Consider the following 16,134-nt stretch of genomic DNA (forward strand, 5'->3'; position numbering starts at 1 on the left):
GAATTGGTAATGATGATTTGGTAAATACCGATTCGTTATTTACCGGTTCGGTAAATGTGCCCCCTACATAGGAAAAGTCAATTACTGGTCGGTAACAGCCGATTTCAGCCGTTACCAACCGGTAATAGCCTACCTACATCTAGCCCAAAGTCATCAATACTACTAACATCACAGTAGCTGAAGTAACCACCCTGATCAAAAAAAATTAGGTCAGATGGCTCTCCAGGACCAAAGAAGTTCCCGCATCTGTGTTCAAAGCATCACAGGGATTCTGGGCAGAACAGTTAACAACACTTTTTAAACATACCTTCGCCACTTCTACTGTTCCATCATCATGGAAAGGCTCAATACTTTCCCCAATTTATAAAAAAGGGGACAGCACAAAACCTGAAAATTAACAACTTGTTGCTTTACTAGATGTTGAGGCAAAAGCATATTCCAGAATACTTTTGAAAGAACTGGAAGCCTGGGCAACAGAAAATAACTTTCTTCCCCTTTTTCAAACAGGATTCAGGACCCAAAGCTCTATCACAGATAACATCTTAGTACTGGGCCATCTGTCTCATTGCGTTACCCTTTCATCTCAGTTACCACTTTTCTGCTGTTTTGTGGACTATAGCGTAGGAAAACTGAACTTTTGGGGAATTCCCAACAGCTGCTAAAGGCAATAATTTCTATATATCAGTGGACCTAGGTTCGTATTAAAATCAGTCAAACATCAGTCACCGCCAAGGTACCAACTGACAATGGTCTAAAACAAGGGTGCATACTTGCCCCTATACTTTTTAATCTGTACACAGATGACCTGGGGAAAGCGCTGGAGGGAGCAAGTCCACTGTCTCCAAGACTAGGGAAAAAGCAGCCACACGCTGGACCCCATCTTCTCCACAGCTACCCACGTCACCTTCGACCACACCACCGAGCTCAACTGGACCGACCACCGCTGCATCCATTTCACCTTCAAGAAACCAACCAAGTACCACCGCGCCCAACAGCTGCCTTGCCACCGCTGGAGCAAAGTCATCGAGGACCAGCTGATCACCACCCTTGCCCAGAACCCACCACCGACCCCACCAACCCAGACGCCGCAGCCAGCAACCTCAGACAATTGATCGACAACTGCCCCAACACCCCCACCCCGCTCAAGAAACTCTCCAACAACCACGCCAGCAAGAGAGCCACCTGGTTCACCAACGAGCTACAGACCTCCAAACGCGCATGCTGGAAACTGGAGAATGTATGGTTCCACGAAAGCACACCGTACAACCACGCAGCCCACAAGGACGCCACCCGCAGTCATCACCACCTCATCAGATTAGACTAGAGATCCCCCTTCAAAGACAACTTGGATAACAACGCACATGACAGCAAAGAGCTCTTCAGCATCGTAAAGGAACTCTCCAACCCCAGCGCCAACACCATCGACATCCCGCCCTCACAAGAACGGTGCGACTCACTAGCCATCTTCTTCCTCCGTAAGATTGCTGACATCCACGACAGCTTCAACACCACGACCGCTGTAACTATGCCAGACTCCTCTTCCCCTATGAACACCACCAGCTCCATCCGCCTGACCGCCTGGTCCAACGACGACGAGACACACAAGGTCATGAACTCCATCCACTCAGGATCTCTGTCAGACCTGTGCCCACACCACGTATTCAACAAAGCAGACGCAGCCATCACACCCCAACTATGGAAGGTCATCAACATCTCCTTTGAAACAGCAACATTCCCGTAAATCTGGAAGCACGCCAAAATGAACGCCCTCCTCAAGAAGCCCAAGGCGGACCTCAAGGACCTCAAGAACTTCTGGCCCATCTCACTGCTCCCGTTCCCGGCAAAGGTCATCAAGAAAATCGTCAATAGACAATTGACCTGCCACAACATCTTAGACCCATCCCAGTCTGGATTCAGACAAAACCACAGCACCGAGACAGCCCTCATCGCAGCCACAGACAACATCAGGCGCCAAAGAAGGTGTCAGGCGCCAAATAGACATTAGCGAAACATCAGCCCTCATCCTCCTGGACCTGTCAGCCGCCTTCAACACGGTCTGCGATCGCACTCTAAAGACACGCCTCCTAGAAGTCGGAATCCAGAGAAGGCCATTGAATGGACAACGTCCTTCCTCTCTGGCAGAACCCAGAGTGTCCGCCTCCCACCCTTCTGATCCGAAGCCACCAGCATCTTCTGCTGCATCCCACAGGGATCATCCCACAGCCCAACGCTGTTTAATATCTACATGGTCCCCTCACACAAGTGGCCCGCCATCACGACCTCAACATCATCTCCTATGCTGACCACACGCAGCTAATCCTCTCCCTCACAAAGACCCACACACTGCCAAAACAAACCTCCATGAGGGAATGAAGGCCATCACTCACTGGATGAATAGCAGCCGTCTGAAGCTGAACTCGGACAAGATGGAGGTACTCTTCTTCGGACCCACCCCCTCTGGGACGACTCCTGGTTCGCTGACCACACTGGGAACAGCACCAACACCCACCGACCATGCATGCAACCTAGGATTCATCCTCGACTCCTCCCTCTCCATGGCTAAGCAGGTCAACACCATCTCCTCCTCCTGCTACAACACCCTTCGCATGCTCTGCAGGATCTACAAGTGGATCCCGACAGAAGCAAGAAGAACTGTGACACAGGCCCTCGTCAGCAGCAGACTGGACTATAGCAACTCACTCTACGCAGGAATCCCAGCCAAAAACCTACGACCACTACAATGGATCCAAAATGCCACCGCCTGACTGATCATCAACGTAAATATGGTCATTTAGTTTTTCCCGGTGCCTTCAATAAGTTCCTCACAAACCATCAAATCTTGGCTTACAAAAAGGTCCTAGCTCTCCCTAGACAGGCCAGGAGAGCAAGAGTAAGGCTGGAGTTGGGTCTCACCAGGGCAGACATTACTTTCTCAGGTGATTAAATAAAATATTATATCAGGACTATGCGAGCTCCTGAGTTGTCATTAACAAGACTAATTAAAATGCTCTTCAAAGAGGAGGGCTCTCCTTGTCAGGTGCACTTGGCAGCAGCCACTAGATTACTGGGCATTGATGTCCACAATCTGCACAACCTTGTTATCCAAATAACAGCCTGGAGGAAAACAGTGAATACTCAGGCAAAGAGAATATCTTTTGAAAGGGACCTGAAATGCCTGCATCACCAATTCAATCTTACCTCACAGGACTGCTCAGACATCATGGGAAAACCACAGCCCTACCTTGAGCATGCTCTGACAGTCCTGGCTCGGGGAAGAATCACCTACATGAGACCACTCGCTTTGCCTATCACAGATTCTAACTCAACTTGGGCCCAGAAGGACAATTTAGTGACTTGCCGACTCTGCAACTACCACCGGGAATCATGGCTCCATCTGGTGTGCTGCTGCCCAAAGTTAGTTAGTGAGCGGCAGCACTAGGTTCTCCCCATCTATAGGCTGCTTGGCCTACAAAGTTGCAGGGAAGTTTCAGACCTGTGCTTCTCCGCTAAAACACCTCAAATTGTGGGCTAGGGAAATTCACAGACTCAATCCGAGCCGCACTGAAACTGAAAACTGAGACATAAAAGCATTCAGTCGGCTATCAAGCAAGACAGACTATGATAAAACTTTTCCTCAAGTCCCATGTACAGCATCTTACTGCTAGATAGGGCAGTAGTTCCAGTAATAGTCCTTTTTACTATTTTAACCTTTTGGTTGCAAACCCACCAGGCCCTGAATTCTACCTCACTCTGGTCAACCGCCCCTTTCATAGGTTTTTATTAACTTGTTTCCGCCTAAACATGATTCACCTGATATTAGGTCAGTACACAACCTGGTGTAAACCTGATGAATTTCTTCCTTGTTCTTGTGATAGCTTTTCTATCCAAGATACTATGCATTTTACCATGTTTCGTGGTCACACCTGACAACTGTAATCACAGCTTTCAGAAGTTTCAGTGACACCACCACAAAATGTAGCAGTGATCTGGCATCAGAAACCACTCTCTGTGGGAAGCTGATCCTATCTTTGATAATGTGCTGGCCAGGCTTCTGACCTTTTAGCGCCCTCCAGAGGTACACACCGATGTTTACATTAGAGTTAACACAGCTTTACTGTGGAATTACATACATTTACATGTATATATTTTCTTCTCAGATAGTGTCCATATTGATTGTGTCCCGGAGGGTGTCCGTTCATCCCCTCCAATTCATCAGACTGCTAGAATCTCAACAGCAAGAGAGTTTAATGAAGACCAGTCACACATACTCCTAACCAGGGTATATCATAGCAACAGAAATGGCAATGTGTGGACAACACCCTACCTCGGTACTCAGTACTTAATGTGTGGTCCGAGCGTTACATCTGCACTCGGTACGGAATGTGTGGACAATACTCTACTTCCGCATTCAGCACTTAATATGTGGCTAGCACCCGACCTTTGTAGTCAGTGCTTAATATGTGGACCATACCATATCTCTGTACTCAGTTCTCAATGTGTAGACCATATACTACCTCTGTACTCAGTACTGAATGTGTAGACCATATATTATCTCTGTACTCAGTACTCAACATGAGGACAAACCCCTACCTCTGACTCAATGTGTGGACAACACCCTACCTCTGTCCTCAGTACTTATTGTGTTGCCAGGACCCTACCTCTGTACTCAGTAGTCAATGTGTGGACAATACCCTACCTCTGCACTCAGTACTCAATGTGTGGACAACGCCCTACCTCTGAACTCAGTACTCAATGTGTAGACAACACCCTATTTCTGTACTCAGTACTCAATGTGTAGACCATATACTACCTCTGTAATCAGTACTCAATGTGTGGACAACACCCTATTTCTGTACTCAGTACTCAATGTGTAGACCAAATACTACCTCTGTAATCAGTACTCAATGTGTGGACAACACCCTACCTCTGTACTCAGTACTCAATGTGTAGACCATATACTACCTCTGTACTCAGTACTCAATGTTTGGACAACATTCTACCTCTGTACTCAGTACTCAATGTGCGGACAGCACCCTATGTCTGCAGGCAGTACTTAATGTGTGGCTAGCACCCTACTTTTGATGTCAGTAGTCAAAGTGCGAGCAACACCCTACCTCTGGAATCAGTAGTTAATATGTCGAAAGTACCCTAGCTCTGCAATCAGTACTTAATGCGTAGACCACACCTGACCTCTGCAGCCTGTACATAATGTGTTAACTGTACCCTATGTCTGTAGTCAGTACTAATTATGTGGTCAGAACCCTACCTCTGCAGTCGTACTCAATGTGCCGTTAACCCCCTACTTTTGCAGATCTGTGCCCAGCACTCCATCCCTCCTGTCATTATTTAACTTGTGGACTGCATCTTACTCCTGCGGTTCCATATTTTAGGAGAGAGTGTGGCCTGCATCCTGTTTCTGGTTTGAAGTCAGGGTGTGGCCAGAACCCTATTCCTGGTTGTGAGAGAGAGTGTGGCTAGCACCCTGTGCCTGGTTGTGAGAGAGAGAGTGTGGCCAGCACCCTGTGCCTGGTTGTAAGAGAGTGTGTGGTCTGCACCCTGTGCCTGGTTGTAAGAGAGTATGTGGTCTGCACCCTGTGCATGGCTGTAAGACAGTGGGTGGCCAGCACCCTTTTCTTGTTTTTGTTTTTGTAGAGTTTTATGTAGCGTGAACTTGACCCGAATCGGGTATCAGAGCGCTTTACATAGCAACTGTTACGTTGCACGAGGACACACATTCATGTTTGTTAGGCACAGGGAGATTAGGTGATTTGCTCAGAATCACATGATGTTTAGCGACATAACGGAGACTCGAACCCAGTTCCCCAGGTCCGAGGTTGAGCGCCCTAGCCGAAAGGCCAACTCCTCTCCCCACTCCTGGTTGCAATAGACTGTGTGGCCAGAACCCTGTTCCTGGTTGTAAGAGAGTGTGTGGTCTGCACCCTGTTCCTGGTTGTAGAAGACTGTGTGGCCAGCACCCTGTTCCTGGTTCTAAGAGAGTGTGTGGTATGCACCCTGTTCCTGGTTGTAGAAGACTGTGTGGCCAGCACCCTGTTCCTAGTTGTAAGAGAGTGTGTGGTCTGCACCCTGTTCCTGGTTGTAAGAGAGTGTATGGTCTGCACCCTGTTCCTGGTTGTAAGAGAGTGTGTGGCCTGCACCCTGTTCCTGGTTGTAGGAGAGTGTGTGGTCTGCACCCTGTTCCTGGTTGTAAGAGAGTGTGTGGTCTGCACCCTGTTCCTGGTTGTAAGAGAGTGTGTGGCCTGCACCCTGTTCCTGGTTGTAAGAGAGTGTGTGGTCTGCACCCTGTTCCTGGTTGTAAGAGAGTGTGTGGTCTGCACCCTGTTCCTGGTTGTAGAAGACTGTGTGGCCAGCACCATGTTCCTGGTTCTAAGAGAGTGTGTGGTCTGTGTGAGAAGTTGGCCCGATATGCAACGTTCGCTATTCTAGCGACCGCTATGTATCGTTCCAACGACCCTTATGGTGTTTGGTTGTAAGTCAACCTATAGACCAGCTATCCTAGTAGCGTGGATACGAGCAGTCTAAGGCTAAAGACTCGAGAGGGCGCGTTAAGCCAGCTGTTTACCACACATGTACCCCTTGAACACCCAGTGAAAGGACACCACACAAGTGTTATGAAAATAAAGAGTATATTTATTAAGAATCACAACAGCCCTGTACACTCTTTATGAGGACAGGGTACTAAGCACAAACCAAATCTCTTTAGCAAATACTTCAAGTGCACAGTTTAAAACAAGTGTCCGAGGACACGGAAAGGTTAAGGTCTCGGGCGGACCCGATAAGGCAAGTCGGAAGCGAGGGACTCGGGACCCTAGAGTAAAGAGGCTATGCAGGCACCGAAATGCCGAGTTACCTAGCCACGAGGGCTGCGGCTGCACAAGTCTTACAGGCGTCGGGGTCTTCGCTGACGAGCCAGGAGCCGGAAGAAAAGAGTTGCTGGCCGGCGACCAGTGCTGAATAGTTCGTAGAGATCCAAGCCTGGATCGGAGATTGATGAAACCTGAAAGCAGAGGGGACCAAGTTCGTACTACTAGCCAGTAGTCAGAGGGTACCAGGAAGGCACCCATTGGCCGTCACCTCGACCAGGTGAGTGGGCGACGCTAGGCTCTGCAGTCTCACGGACCGGGAGGCGTTGTCGGCGACCACGGTGGAGGTGCGAGCTGTCCCACGAAGGATGATGCTGTCGGCGTCGCTGGGCCCAGGATGGGGCAACAAGCCTTGGCAGATCTCAGGGCCACGTGGTAGGCCTAAGATGGCGTCTTGAGTGGACCAGGAGGGTCCGGGGTGCTTCTCGGAAAGATGGAAGCAAGGGCCAGTCTGGAGCAACCAGACCAGCAGTGATGTTTGTCGGTCGTCGTCAAGGAAGGACACAAGCCAGCGGCTAGTGACCAGACAACGTGCTGAGCAGCGAGCAGAAGGGCCCCACGCAGATCGTGGAGATGCTGGGAGACTGCACTTCGGTGCTGGAGCGGCTCAGGGTCGGGGCTTCTCGGACCCCAGAGCACTCACCAGAGAGTTACCTCGATGGTCGTGCTGGTTAAGAGCGTGCAGGTTCTGATGATGGCCGGTCCCTCGAGGTCTCGTCGCACCCACAGATCACAGCTGAGCTGATGACGTGGGTAGAGGTCAGAGGTGCCAGGGAAGCCGGTTCTCGTCGAGCTGGGCCGTCGGATTCCTTGAGGAAGGACTTACAGCAAACCGCAGAGTTCTTAGATGGTGCCCGCTGATGCAGGGTGACTACTCCTTAGCCACAAGGGAGAAATCTTGAGAAGAGTCTTGAAGTCCTTTCGTAGAAAGTATTCTTGATTCAAAGATGATCTAATTTGGAAGGGTCCCCGCTCCGGCCTTTATTCTAAAGAAAGGGGTGGGTACATGACTAGGTCCTGCCCTAAGGGTGGGACCAGGAAGGGGGGTAGTTACACCCCTCTCCCCTGCCGGACTTTCCCCAGCCCAGGGCTGTCGCCCCTGGAACTGGTTCTAACCGGCAGATGCGTAGTGAGCACCGGGGTGCCACTCCGCAGTCACCTTCTCGCCAAAGCCCTACCTACCCAGAATACACAAACCCTGTCTGGGACGGTGCGAACACCGCCCTCGACAGGAAACCCTTTGTCCGAGCGCTCCTCGCTGGAAGGACTCCCAGCAGCAGGAGGTCAGACTCGTGTCTGTGGTGGCAGCATCCATTTTGTGGAGCTGAGGCTTTCGTTAACTTTAACCGGGGTTCACAGTTACGTACATGTCGTGTCCCTCTAGAAGGGCGGAATGCTAACCTCGTCGCCAGGGTTGGTGAGAGGGCAGCATCCCGATTCGTATGACACCTTACTCGACATGTCTTGATAACGCGACACCGTAGTTACCGATGTGGCACGCGTTATCATGGAACAGCCATTGGGTCTTTGCTCCGCAAGCTGCAACCGGCTCGGCTCGGGCCAGAGCACAGTTCACACGAGCCCACGCACTCTGCCTTCAGGATTGTCAAGGCCTGCCATAGGAGTGACTGATAGGAACTCGGGTGTCCATTGTGTGGTTAGATATAGGGCTACTATATCTAAAGCAAAGGGTGATTACACGACTTCGCCCCAGCTGTCATGCAGCCAGTTGTGTCAAATTTAGGAGGCCAGCCAGGGGTGGCATAATACATGCTGCAGCCCCTGGTGGCCCTGGGTACACCTATGCCCTGAGTTACAGGGTCTGATAAGGTGGCCCAGTACCAATTGGTAAATGCACCTAGGGTACATGTCGTAATTTAGAAAGAGAACAGCCAGGCTGTGGGTCTGATTGGCAGGCCCACAGCCAGAGAAAGTTGTAAACCAGTGAAACAAAAGCAAAAAATCTGGGTGATCATAGGATTGCAGACCCTACTCTCCTACATGACCCCCCCCCAAACGTCGGAACAATAAGCTAACCTTGACCAGGTGAGTCTTCTTGTTCTAAGTGGAAATATCTGGAGAGCCCATCGGCATTGCCATGATCAGTACCAGGTCTATGTTCCACTGTAAAGTCCATCCCCTGTAGGGAAATGGACCACCTAAGCAGTTTGGGGTTTTCACCTTTCATCTGATTTAGCCACAAGAGGGGCTTATGGTCGGTCTGAATCTTGAAGTGAGTGCCAAACAAGTATGGCCTCAGCTTCTTCAGGGCCCAAACCACAGCAAAGGCCTCCCTCTCAATAGCTGACCAATTCTTCTCTCTAGGGGTCAGCCTTCTGCTTATAAAAGCAATGGGCTGGTCTTGACCATCAAAATTCAGTTGAGATAGAACAGCTCCCACACCCAACTCAGAAGCATCTGTTTGGACAATGAATGGTTTGGAGTAGTCCGGACTCTTGAGGATAGGCGCCGTGCACATGGCCTGCTTTAGGTCATCGAATGCTTTTTGACAGCTCGCTGTCCACTGAACCTTTTTTGGCATTTTCTTACTTGTCAGTTCATTTAATGGTGTCACGATGGAACCATAGTTCCTGACAAACTTCCTATAGTAACCAGTCAGGCCCAAGAAAGCTCGAACCTGAGTCTGGGTGGTTGGAGGAGCCCAGTCCCTGATTGACTGTATCTTGCTCTCCAGTGGCTGAACCTGGCCTCCACCTACAAGGTGGCCCAGGTATACAACCTGTGTCTGCCCTATCTGGCACTTGGTGGCCTTGATAGTGAGGCCTGCTGCTTGCAGAGCCTCCAACGCTTTCCGCAGGTGGACCAGGTGATCCTCCCAGGTGGAGCTAAAGACAGCAATATCGTCTAGATACGCCGCACAGAAGTCATCCAGCCCAGTAAGGACTTGATTCACCAACCGTTGGAAGGTGGCAGGTGCATTTTTCAGACCAAAGGGCATCACCACGAACTGATAATGCCCACCAGGGGTTGAAAATGCGGTTTTAGGCTTGGCGTCCTCAGCTAACCTGATTTGCCAATACCCAGCTGTCAGGTCAAACGTACTTAAGTAGTTGGCCGAAGCCAATCTATCAATAAGCTCATCTGCCCTTGGTATTGGGTGGGCGTCAGTCTTAGTGACTGCATTGAGACCCCTGTAGTCTACGCAAAACCTCATCTCTCTCTTACCACCCTGGGTGTGAGGTTTCGGCACTAGAACTACGGGACTAGCCCAAGGGCTATCCGAGGGTTCAATGACTCCCAGCTCCAACATTTTCTGCACTTCATTCTTGATGCAGTCTCTAACGTGATCAGGCTGCCTGTAGATTTTACTCTTGACGGGCAAGCTGTCACCAGTGTCAACCTCATGGGTGCACCAATCGGTCTGACTGGGTGTTAGAGAAAACATATGTCTGAACGACTGAAGAACCTGTTTACAGTCGCTCTGTTGATGTTCGGAGAGGCTGCCACAAAAGACAACACCATCTACCGAGCCATCGTCAGGATTCTGAGTGAGCAGGTCGGGGAGAGGGTCACTCTCCTCTTCCTGTCCCTCATCTAGGGCCATGAGCAAACTCATGTCCTTCCTGTCGACATATGCTTTTAGCCTGTTGACATGAAGCACCCTGTGGGGGCTCCGGGGAGTTCCCAGGTCGACCAGGTAGGTGACCTCTCCCTTTTTCTCCAGGATGGTGTAGGGCCCGGACCATTTGTCCTTGAGTGCTGCTGGGGCCACTGGCTCCAACACCCACACCTTCTGTCCGGGCTGGTAAACAGTCAAGACAGCCTTTTGGTCATGCCAAGCTTTTTGGAGTTCTTGGCTGGCCTTAAGGTTTTCAGATGCCTTTTCCATGTATTCAGCCATCCGCGAGCGGAGGCCAAGCACATAGTCCACTATGTTGGCTGCAGGCTTTTTGAGAGATCTCTCCCATCCTTCCTTCACCAAACACAGGGGTCCCCTTACAGGATGCCCGTACAAAAGTTCAAAAGGGCTGTAGCCAACCCCCTTCTGTGGGACTTCTCTGTAGGCGAACAAGAGGCAGGGGATCAGGACGTCCCATCTACGCCGAAGCTTTTCCGGTAGTCCATGAATCATCCCTTTTAGGGTCCTGTTGAATCTCTCAACAAGCCCATTGCATTGTGGATGATAGGGTGTAGTGAACTTGTAGTTGACACCACATTCCTTCCACATAGCAGTTAAGTAGCTCGACATAAAGTTTGCACCTCTGTCGGAGACGACCTCCTTAGGGAAGCCCACTCTGGAGAACACTCCAACTAGGGCTCTTGCCACAACAGGTGCTGTAGTGGTCCTAAGGGGAATAGCTTCAGGATACCTGGTGGCATGATCCACTACCACCAGTATAAACTTGTGCCCTGATGCTGTTGGTGGTTCCATGGGACCGACGATGTCGATCCCCACCCGTTCAAAGGGCACCCCCACCACAGGCATTGGTATAAGGGGGGCCTTTGTCGTGCCACCTGACTTACCACTGGCTTGGCAAGTGACACAGGAGCGGCAAAACTCCTTGGTATCTTCGTTCATGTGAGGCCAGTGAAAGTGTGAGACAAGCCTGTCCCACGTTTTCGTCTGGCCTAAGTGACCTGCTAAGGGAATCTCGTGGGCCAAGGTAAGTAGGAAACCACGCTGAGACAAGGGTACGACCAGCCTCCTGGTCATGCCAGGCTTGGGGTCTCTTGACTCAGTGTACAGGAGTCCATCTTCCCAGTATACCTTGTGGGTACCTGTGGCGTTCCCAGCAGCCTCAGCAGCAGCCTGCTGTCTGAGGGGTTCAAGAGAAGGGCAGTCTAACTGGTCCTTCCCCAGGTCCTCCCTTGAGGGTCCCCCTGAACCCAAGAATTCAACTTGGTCAAGTTCGAACTCCCTAGGCTCAGTTTCCCTCAATTCCTGTAGGTCAGCCTCCTCTGAGACTTGATCCACGACCTGAGGCAAGGGGGAAGGCGCAGCCTTAACCCTACCGCTCTTTTTCTTGGGAGGTGTCTGGTCCGTTGTTCCAGGATCCAGCACCGGTTCAGTGGGGCATTTCCTGACCTGTGACCTAGTCACAGCGAACACATGTGCTGGCAAACCTAACATTTCCATGTGAGTCCGGTGCTCCACTTCTGACCATTGTGATGACTCCAAATCATTGCCCAACAAACAATCCACTGGGAGGTCTGGACTAACTACAACCTTCTTTTGGCCAGTTACCCCTCCCCAGGAGAAAGCTACAATTGCCATACTGTGATTGGTAGTGACATTGCTTGCATTGGTCACCAGGAATTCTGTACCTGGCATGATCTGTCCAGGGTCCACAAAGTTAGGCGTCACCATGGTGACGCTGGCACAAGTGTCCCTATAGGCCTGAGCCATCTTTCCATTTATGAAAGGCGTCTGTCGGTATTTGCCCAAAGTATTGGGGCTTACGTCAGGGGACACGTCCACGTCCCCTGTACTGACAAGGACAGCCTGAGTGAGTGTGCCAACTAAGTTGTCACGCCCCTCAGAACCCAGGGTTAACCCTACTAAACCCTTGGGAGGCGCACTACCACTGCTGACTGTACTAGGGGGCACAGGTGCCTTAGGGGCTGCAGTGGCAGGAGTCTGCCCTCCTCCTTTCTTGGTGCACTCACTAAACCAGTGAGATTTACTTTTACAGTACTGGCACCATCTTTTGGATTGGCCTTCTTTCTTCTTTTGGGGAGCCTGACCCCCACCCTCTTTGGGTTGTTGGGGACCTGTCGAAGACTTCTGGTCATTTTGTTCCCCCTTAGAATCTTTACCCTTCTGGTCTGCTTTCTTCTGACCACCTTGATTCTGGCCCTGGTTCTGTTTAACTCTCGTACGAACCCATCTGTCTGCCTTCTCTCCCAATTCTTGGGGAGAGGTCAGATCCGAGTCGACAAGATGCTGATGCAACAACTGGTTCTGACAATTGTTTAAAATGTGTTCTCTCATCATCAAATTATACAATCCTTTGTAATCAGTAACCTTACTGCCCAGCAACCAGCCCTCAAAAGCCTTAGTGGCACAATCGACAAAATCAGACCAATCTTGAGCCTGCGTTTTCTGGGTATCCCTGAACAGCACCCTGTACTGCTCAGTGGTTAGGCCGAACCCTTCAACGAGTGTGTTTTTCAAGATTTGGTAATCGTTAGCATCCTCCACCCTTGTGGTGAGGAGCTTGTCTCTTCCTTTTCCTTCAAAGGAGAGCCACAAGATAGCTGCCCACCGACTCTGGGGTACACCTTGCACAGTGCAGGCCCTCTCCAAAGCAGTAATCCATTTGTGGATGTCGTCCCCTTGTTTAAAGGGGGGCACTATCTTCCCAAGGTGTTTCGTATCGAAACTCTTTTCCCTATTACTAGGTACATTGCTGCCACCAGTGGGGACTACCCCACTTAACTGTTGCTCTCTAGCAAAGGCGAGCCTTTCTTTGGCCAGGGCAAGTTCTTCCCTTTCAATCCTTAGATTGGCTGCCCTTTCTTTAGCTTCGTACACTCTCCTCTGAGGGGACGTCATCCCTCTTTGAGAAGAGTTGTGAGAGCCATTGGTTTGAAGGGATCTGCCAGAGCCTCTTGACAGAGATCTGGCTCGTCCATTCCCAATGTTAAGCGGACCTGACAGTAGCGCCGGGGGTCCCCCAGTACCACTATCATGTTTGCTTAAGTTGGACCGTGTTAGTCTGACGACTTCTACCTGTCCCTTATCTGCCTCATCCCCAGAGAGATCCTCATCCTCATCCTCCTCCCCATCTTCGTTCTCAGTTGCGAGGTGGATGAGGTCAGGATCGTCTCGGGTTCCCTCGAGGGGAGGCATGTCTCCTTCTGGATTAGAAGAGCTACGAAGTTTCTCAGCTCTTCTGGCATCATAAGTCTCCAAGAGACCAATCAGAAAGGACGTTGTGGGGTTAGACCCCTGCTGAATCTTCCTGGAGTGACACAGTCGTCTTAACTCCTTGAAGCTCAGCACAGTATATCCTGAAGGGATGACCTGTGGAGGGTCAACTGACACAAGGGGAGACCCAGAGTTTCCTCCTTGGTCCGACATACTGTTTCTAGTGTGGTGTAAGTGATGCACCTACCTACACTATGTGTTTACCTACTGTTCCCTTGCTAAGAGTTGTAGCCAAGGTGTGCTAAGCCTTGGGGAGCTACAACAGCTGGTTCAGTAGAACTCAGAGTATTCTAAGCTTTTAGTTATATGTACTAACAGTACTTGTGCGATCTTTCAACAAGATATTCTTAGGATACGTGTGGTAAAACAACAGCAAGCTCAAATCCCAACCGCTGCTCACCAATGTGAGAAGTTGGCCCGATATGCAACGTTCGCTATTCTAGCGACCGCTATGTATCGTTCCAACGACCCTTATGGTGTTTGGTTGTAAGTCAACCTATAGACCAGCTATCCTAGTAGCGTGGATACGAGCAGTCTAAGGCTAAAGACTCGAGAGGGCGCGTTAAGCCAGCTGTTTACCACACATGTACCCCTTGAACACCCAGTGAAAGGACACCACACAAGTGTTATGAAAATAAACAGTATATTTATTAAGAATCACAACAGCCCTGTACTCTTTATGAGGACAGGGTACTAAGCACAAACCAAATCTCTTTAGCAAATACTTCAAGTGCACAGTTTAAAACAAGTGTCCGAGGACACGGAAAGGTTAAGGTCTCGGGCGGACCCGATAAGGCAAGTCGGAAGCGAGGGACTCGGGACCCTAGAGTAAAGAGGCTATGCAGGCACCGAAATGCCGAGTTACCTAGCCACGAGGGCTGCGACTGCACAAGTCTTACAGGCGTCGGGGTCTTCACTGACGAGCCAGGAGCCGGAAGAAAAGAGTTGCTGGCCGGCGACCAGTGCTGAATAGTTCGTAGAGATCCAAGCCTGGATCGGAGATTGATGAAACCTGAAAGCAGAGGGGACCAAGTTCGTACTACTAGCCAGTAGTCAGAGGGTACCAGGAAGGCACCAGTTGGCCGTCACCTCGACCAGGTGAGTGGGCGACGCTAGGCTCTGCAGTCTCACGGACCGGGAGGCGTTGTCGGCGACCACGGTGGAGGTGCGAGCTGTCCCACGAAGGATGATGCTGTCGGCGTCGCTGGGCCCAGGATGGGGCAACAAGCCTTGGCAGATCTCAGGGCCACGTGGTAGGCCTAAGATGGCGTCTTGAGTGGACCAGGAGGGTCCGGGGTGCTTCTCGGAAAGATGGAAGCAAGGGCCAGTCTGGAGCAACCAGACCAGCAGTGATGTTTGTCGGTCGTCGTCAAGGAAGGACACAAGCCAGCGGCTAGTGACCAGACAACGTGCTGAGCAGCGAGCAGAAGGGCCCCACGCAGATCGTGGAGATGCTGGGAGACTGCACTTCGGTGCTGGAGCGGCTCAGGGTCGGGGCTTCTCGGACCCCAGAGCACTCACCAGAGAGTTACCTCGATGGTCGTGCTGGTTAAGAGCGTGCAGGTTCTGATGATGGCCGGTCCCTCGAGGTCTCGTCGCACCCACAGATCACAGCTGAGCTGATGACGTGGGTAGAGGTCAGAGGTGCCAGGGAAGCCGGTTCTCGTCGAGCTGGGCCGTCGGATTCCTTGAGGAAGGACTTACAGCAAACCGCAGAGTTCTTAGATGGTGCCCGCTGATGCAGGGTGACTACTCCTTAGCCACAAGGGAGAAATCTTGAGAAGAGTCTTGAAGTCCTTTCGTAGAAAGTATTCTTGATTCAAAGATGATCTAATTTGGAAGGGTCCCTGCTCCGGCCTTTATTCTAAAGAAAGGGGTGGGTACATGACTAGGTCCTGCCCTAAGGGTGGGACCAGGAAGGGGGGTAGTTACACCCCTCTCCCCTGCCAGACTTTCCCCAGCCCAGGGCTGTCGCCCCTGGAACTGGTTCTAACCGGCAGATGTGTAGTGAGCACCGGGGTGCCACTCCGCAGTCACCTTCTCGCCAAAGCCCTACCTACCCAGAATACACAAACCCTGTCTGGGACGGTGCGAACACCGCCCTCGACAGGAAACCCTTTGTCCGAGCGCTCCTCGCTGGAAGGACTCCCAGCAGCAGGAGGTCAGACTCGTGTCTGTGGTGGCAGCATCCATTTTGTGGAGCTGAGGCTTTCGTTAACTTTAACCGGGGTTCACAGTTACGTACATGTCGTGTCCCTCTAGAAGGGCGGAATGCTAACCTCGTCGCCAGGGTTGGTGAGAGGGCAGCATCCCGATTCGTATGACACCTTACTCGACATGTCTTGATAACGCGACACCGTA

The sequence above is a fragment of the Lissotriton vulgaris genome, chromosome 1_1 (assembly GCF_964263255.1).
Source record: "Lissotriton vulgaris chromosome 1_1, aLisVul1.2, whole genome shotgun sequence".
NCBI lineage: Eukaryota > Metazoa > Chordata > Amphibia > Caudata > Salamandridae > Lissotriton > Lissotriton vulgaris.